The sequence below is a fragment of the Sinocyclocheilus rhinocerous genome, unplaced genomic scaffold (genome assembly GCF_001515625.1).
Source record: "Sinocyclocheilus rhinocerous isolate Xijiao unplaced genomic scaffold, SAMN03320098_v1.1 scaffold914, whole genome shotgun sequence".
NCBI classification, from domain to species: Eukaryota; Metazoa; Chordata; class Actinopteri; order Cypriniformes; family Cyprinidae; genus Sinocyclocheilus; species Sinocyclocheilus rhinocerous.
Genome location: NW_015629521.1, coordinates 359,663 through 367,313, shown reverse-complemented (window position 1 = coordinate 367,313; position 7,651 = coordinate 359,663).

Sequence of the window (7,651 nt, the reverse complement as noted above, 5' to 3'; positions counted from 1 at the left end):
TCACGAAAAGAAAGAAGGCGTAACTTTTATTCTCACTGTAGTATTGTTGCCGCTGCTGCCATGTCGTGATGACGCTGTGTGCTTCGTTGTGAAAGCGAAACTACTTTGTTTGGTCTTCCAAAAGAGGACGATATGTGCTGGTCGCTGAGGGAATGCATCAACTTAGTGTTGTGGTTCACTGTATAAATTCAATATACATTCATTCTTATTTATTTTACAAAAGTGATTCGGTCAAGCACAGTGAGTGATTTTCTTTCTGACATAAATTTTTACTGACATAAAAAAACACAGCAGCTATATTAGGCTGCTTTAGGGGGATAGCCCAAAAATTAAAGTTCTGTTGTTGTTCTAAACCTGTATGAGTTTCCTTTTGCTGCTGAATGCAAATGTAGGCTATATATTTGGAACAATACTAGTACAGTTGATGGGACTTATGAAAAATACACTATTGGGGACCAGAAACTTTCTGGTTATGAACATTCTTCAAAATATCTTCTTTTATGTTGAGGAGAACAAAGAAATTCATACACGTTTAGAACAGCTTGAGGTTGAGAGTTGGGCTATCTCTCAACCCTTAAGCGAATATATTTTGTTCAAACACAAAAAGCGATATAAATCCATCAAGTTAATACTGAAACTAACCTAAAATCTGTGGGGACGATGACGCTGTGTTTTATCTGCTCCATGTGCCACTTGCTGTTCCACAACTCCATCATCAGCTTTAGTAAAATAACCTAGCTGGGGATTTTACTGACTAACTTATGTTTTCCACTCTCTCCTCATTTTTATTTTTTAGAATAGCCCCTCTCTCACTTTCTTTTTAGAATAGTTTTCATTTTTGTAAACTGAACTATAACATTATATAAACTGGATCACCTTGAATAATATATCAACACACCCTACAACAGATTCTGCTGCACCATGAGCAGGAACAAACCAGACTAAAAGAAAACTGTAAAAATAACCCCACTCCAAACTCCAAGAAACCACATCTCGATTCATTCTCCAGCTCTGGTACAGAACCATCCGCATCACCTAAACCTCTGTGCTGCACAGAGATGAGCGACATTCTGCTTTCCATTGAAAATAAACTTTCCGTACTTGATGCCAGGATCACACTGATCGAAGTGATACATGAAGCATTCCAGGTCACCACTCCGTTATCAAAAAACAAAGCGTAAAAGACAGCATTCTGGACTTGCAAATGCGTAGCATGAGGGACAATTGGTTTTAGGCATCCCGGAACAAACATTAGATGACCCTGCAAAATCAGTTAATTTATGAAAAATCAGCTTAAACTACCAGCCGAAACTGTACAGATCATTACCTTTCACCGTGTGCACCATATGAGATCTCAAAACAACAACAATTGAACAAAACCCGCCATCACAAAATTCAAACACTGTAAACAAAAAAAGAACTGGTCCAGCGGCAAGGCAGGCAGCTTAAAAGCTTAAACTATGGACTCAACGAGGAAGAACATTCTTGATCTGCGAAAACAGCTTTTTTTGTATGAGAGCATGTGCAGACAGCAGTGTCAGGGCTTGCTTATGTCACAGCAGAGCTTACCACACCTAGTTGAACCCTGTGGATGAATGACAACAAAACAGAGGCAGTGTAGGCGCTATTGTTTATTTAACAGTAGTGCCGAGAAAAATGGCAACATGTCAGTGGACTAATAATGCTCAATCGCTATAGTGTGGCAGTCATGTCGGGATCGGCAACTACCTAACAACTCCTATAAACACACTTTGAGTGTTTGGGTGCTGCCTTTGTTGAGCGAGAACATCAAGAATTCACAGTTCACAGCCTGCATTTTTGATCAGATATGTATCTCGTATATAGATTTAACATTGTCCGCTGCTCAATATACAGCAAAAAAAAAATAAGATAAATAAAATGTGGTTCTACACCAGAAACACAAACTATATATAATGCTTACAAGAATACATCTTAAAATATAAATTGAGGTACAATTAGCATCAAGCTACATTTGAAAATGTATGTGATTATTTATGTTTTGCTTAAAACCCACTTTAAACCATCATCGAGTGCTTGTAATAATTTCTGATTGAGATATAAAGTAGATTTTTATTCTATAAAAGGCAGACATGCACTATTTGTGTTTTATAATGGATTGAACGCAACACCTGCTTCTCATTTGTCATAAACATCCTTTTATTGTTATAAAAATATTACGAGCTGCATAAAATACATACAGAAAATATCATCATAATCATATGTCTATTTGCTTTCATATTTCATGTACAGAAAAACTGGTTTTCAAAACAGTGTCACCACTCTCACCCTTTTGTGAAACAGCAGCTGCTCCGGGCATGTGATCTTAGCTCAAATATAATTGAATGGCCCATTTTGTCACAGAGCAACGGGGGAAAAAAATCAACAAACAGGATGAAAAAAAAATCCTCACTTTTTCGTGCCGCGAATGATCGCTCCTGGTGTGAATAGCCCCACAGAGATCTATTGTTTCAATTCAAAAGTGCCATCGTGACGAACATTCGCACCAAATTTTCGCATTCAGTGTGAAAAGGCCTTGAGTGTTTCTACAGAACTCTCAAGGCAGAAAGCTCCCACTCAAACTTCATAACATGGTTGAAACGGGGCATCCCATGCTTTGTATGAGTAACCCGCCATATCCAGATAGGGGGCACATATCGTATTAGAGAAAACTATTCTGATATAGAAGCACCCTCTGCATTCTGTCTTCTAGCTTTGTCACACCACACAGTCATACACAAAGACAACTTCACCTCTTTACCTCACCACATTAGGAGCCTTCCCAGACTTTCGAGTTTCACGAGTCTAATCAGCGAGATTTACAATCTAATCAGAATTGTTGTACTATGCAAATACCTCAAACAGAAGTCCACACCTCAGATGTTAGCAATGCCACAGTTTTAAAGGCAGGGGAGGGGATGTTATGTTTAGAATGAGCCGTTTGAAGCATGACGTCTATTGTTGTAATGGACAACACCCTGAAAACAGGCTTGTTAAGGACAGGTGTGCTATTTCTTTTTCAAGCAGATGAACTTAAAATTTTCACCTATTAAATGAACAAAAAGTAGGAAAAAAATCACATAGACTGATGGAGTCCCATAGACTAAATGAGGGATTTGTGAAAATTTAAAAGCCCCTGTTAAAATTGTTTATGTGTAAAATTAATCCAAGATAAATCATGTTAGATCTTTTTACATATTTAATGTGCTATTGAAACCAACCATAACAGACAGAAAAAAAAGAAAGAAAAAAGAAAACACCATGCCATGTCTGTCTCTACTGGAACAAACCCATTTGACCATCATAGTTGGTTTTCACCTGCAATCTGGTCATTTAATTTTATCTATTAATTCATATAGCCCTTCTGTAACGAGACTTCAACAGAGTGAGGATTCATTTGCAGCTTTATTGAAAACGTAGTAGAACAGGCAGGGTCAATCACCAGCAAACACAAAAGTAAAGATTAGATAACTCGGAATCCAGGGACGGGCATGAGGTCAGGGCAGGCAGCAGGCAATCAATAATCAGTTCACAATAGCAAAGAGTCCAGGGCAGGTGATCACGATGAAAATAAACAATCCAAAGGTAATCCACAGGTAGACAAGACACGGGAAGAAACGCTCAGAAATGTACACCGGGGCAATACAAGACATCGCAAAGAAGGAGAGTCTGAGAGCTGTATTAATAGTCCACTAATGCAGGTCAGGTGCAAGCGCAATCAGAGCCAGGTACGCGAGTGGGAAATGTAGTCCGAATTGGAGTTCAATACTCAGGGGAGAACTCCCTCTGGTGGCGAGCGGGAGGCACTGTGGGAGTCTCGTTTGTGACAGAGCCCAACCCCACGGGGTTAATATCGGGTAGATAACCAGACCCATTGACCTGGAATGTATTCAGGACTGAGGTGACGGTGACGATCGGCTTGCAACTTCTGCCTCCTAATGGCATGTAGCAAGTGGGTGTGAGCCTGGTTCCAAATGTTCTCGCTCCTCTGGAGCCAGTCGTTGATAGCAGTTACCTCGGTGGGTTCTTCTGACCATGGGAATAAAGGTGGTTGGAAACCCATTATGCATTGGAACGGGGTTAGTCCAGTTGAGGGTTTTTGAAGTGAATTTTGAGCTTGCTCTGCCCACATGAGGTATCGGCTCCAGTCTGCTTGGTTCTGTTGGCAGTAGGATCTGAGGAATCGTGTGATCTCCTGATTGAGTCGTTCCGTCTGGCCATTAGATTGCGGGTGATATCCTGAGGTGAGGCTGATGTTGATATTTAGTTTTTGGAAGAAAGCTGACCATACTCTGGAGGTGAATTGGGGACCTCGATCCGACACTATATCCTCAGGGAGACCATAGAAACGAAACACAAAGTTGCATAGGGATTCAGCCGTTTCGAAAGCTGTGGGTAGTTTGGGAAGTGGAATTAAGCGACAGGCCTTGGAGAAACGATCTATGACGGTGAGTATTGTGGTATTGCCATTGGATTTGGGGAGATCAGTGATAAAATCCATAGCCAGATGAGACCATGGTCGGCGGGGAACCGGCATAGGGTGCAATAAGCCGGATGGTAGTTGTCTGGGAGATTTGCTCTCGTTACAGGTGATGCATCTGTGGATAAAGTCTATTGTGTCTGTCCTCATGGTTGGCCACCAGAAGCTGTTTTGGAGAAGGTGGAGAGTCGCAGTAATCCCAGGATGACCAGAGCTGAGCACAGAGTGAACATGTTGTATGACCTTTTTTCGGAGTTCCTGAGGTACAAAGGTCTTGTCAGGGGGACATTCGGGAGGGGAGGGTTCTTGTAAATTAGCCTGATCAAGTTCTGTCATGATGTCCCATTGGACTGGGGCCACGATTAATGACTCTGGGAGAAGGGTTTCTTCGGGATTACTGGGGTTTGGACAGTCGTGTTGACGTGACAAGCCGTCAGCTTTGGTATTCTTAGAACCGGGTGACAGAGAAATCGAAACGTGTAAAAAAAAAGTGCCCATCGGGCCTGTCTGGGGTTCAGTCTTTTGGCAGATCGTAGATATTCTAAATTTTTGTGTTCAGTAAGAACAACAAAGGGGTGTTTCGATCCTTCTAGCCAATGTCGCCACTCCTCCATAGCTGATTTCATGGCCAACAATTCCCTGTTTCCGACGTCATAGTTCTGTTCGGCTGAGCTAAGTTTGCGGGGAAAGTAGGCACAAGGGTGAAGCTTGGGCGGACAGCCATGTCGCTGTGAAAGGATGGCTCCAATACCAGTATCTGAGGCGTCCACTTCGACTATGAATGGAAGTTCAGGATCAGGGTGATGGAGAATGGGAGCAGACGTGAAACGTGATTTGAGTTCCGTGAAAGCTTCCAACGCTGCGGTAGACCATGTGAGATGCGAAGAATTTCTTTTCGTCATGGAGGTTAGAGGAGAAGCCACGGAACTGAAATTTCTGATGAAGCGCCAGTAGAAATGTGCAAATCCCAAGAAACGTTGTAGCTCCTTTAAAGTTGCCGGTTGCAGCCAATCTAGAACAGCTCTGACCTTTTTCTCGTCCATCACCACTCCCATCTGACTGATGATATAGCCCAGAAATGATGTACTGGTCTCATGAAATTCACACTTCTCAGCTTTGGCATATAATTTGTGATCAATGAGTAGGGCTGCACGATAAATCGCATGCGATATTTACGCAAAACCACGTTCATATATATCAGGTGCAAGTGCAATCAGTGCCAGGTACGTGAGTGGGAAATGTAGTCCGAATTGGAGTTCAATACTCAGGGGAGAGCTCCCTCTGGTGGCGAGCGGGAGGCACTGTGGGAGTCTCGTTTGTGACACTTTTGTTGGTGCCATCTTGCAGTGCATTTTTATCAGTGTTCCTTGTGGTATATTTTCCTTGCGATAAAATAATGTTATAAAAGTGCCACAGAGCCTACACTCTCTGAAAAATTATTGTGTTCTTATTTTTAAAAAAAAATCAATAATAATCTATAGAGCAAGAATCTCTTATTATCTGGCAAACTCTTACTATAAGGCAAACTGGATAAACAAAATAGTATTACTGAGGACAGCTGTGTTGTTCCACCTAAATGTCACGTCATGCCTCATTTTCAGAGCAGTGTGACCAGTTTAACAGAACACTGGTTTAAGGTTGAACTTAGATCACTAGCTGATACAAAATTTTTCTAGGAGAACAGCGGACTTAGCCATGGTCACACCATCCATGAGGAAATCAAATCCACCAGGTAATCACTGGTTTATGCACATATTTACATTTGTCATATTATGGGTCAAAATGGTTTCATGTTTTGACGGACTTGGAAATTGTTAAATTCTGTGTATTATCAGTCAACAGGTTAAAACATGTATTGCTACTGGCATGTTTTCTTTGTACATTATCCTGGCTGGTAAGTCCTTAAGAATATTGATATACACTTAAACACAGACTTTAAAATAATCATTAAATAAGAAAATTATTTCTCAAGAAAACCATGGATTTTTGTGTGTGATATTTATTTTTGTGAAGTTGTCTGAATGCAATGTGGTGGACTTGTTTTGAAAGTATTGAATTTAATAATTTAATTCAGTTCATTAGAAATACAAATGATATATATATATATATATATATATTAGGGGAGTAATTAATGACTGAATTTTCATTTTTGGGTGAACTAAGTGAGATATGTTTTTAAAGGCTCTGCAATGGAAGGGTTGCAATAAATGTTGTTATTGATTGATTGATTGATACTTTATCGATCCTTTACAGGAAATTACATTTTCACGGCAGCTTCAACACACAAAACACAGCACCACACATAACAAACAAGTCATTTCTAACTCTACAAATCTACAATATAAAAGCGAGAGAATAAAGTGCAAATAATAATATAAGTACAAGACTAGACTGTACTAGATTTTTACTATATACACAGTACCAGTAATTCATGTTATTATCACAGCACATTAAACAATCTGAGAGCCACTGATAGAAAAGTCTTTCTGCTGCACTCAGACTTGCATTTTGGTGCAATCAGTCTGTGACTGAAGGTGCTACTATTGATCACCCCCAGAGCGTGGAGTGGATGTGAGGAATTGTTCATTATCAATCTCAGTTTAGAGAGATTATTCTAATCTCTGCTCTGCCACCTGCTGGACCGTCAAAATCTGTACTGACAACAGAGCCAGCCTTCTTGATAAATTTGTTGACTCTGCTTCTATCTCCCATGCGGGCACCCTCTCCCCAGCACACCACAGCAAAGAACAGAGCACTAGCCACTAGGGCTGTCAAAATGGCTGAAAAACTAAATTCGAATTTTGTACTGAAATATTATCAAAATTCGAATTATATTCAAATTTAAAATGCATAATTTCAGTCAGGGTGAAGAAAAGCTTTTGGCTTCTCTCCTTAGGCCACAAGAGGGTACATCGAGCAAAATATTACTAATGCATGTTTATTCAAAGCATAAGAAAACATGACTATCTGTGGGAAAAAAGTGCATAATGTTTAAAATAATGTTTATAAAACAATTATAATTAATTAAGTTGCTTAAACAACTATAAACAAAGCATCATGTATGTATGCATAGTTTAATACGAAGGGCGGAAAGCCAATCACACAGAGTACATTTTTCATTTAAAAACATGAGATGCAGTGGGATGGGGAAAA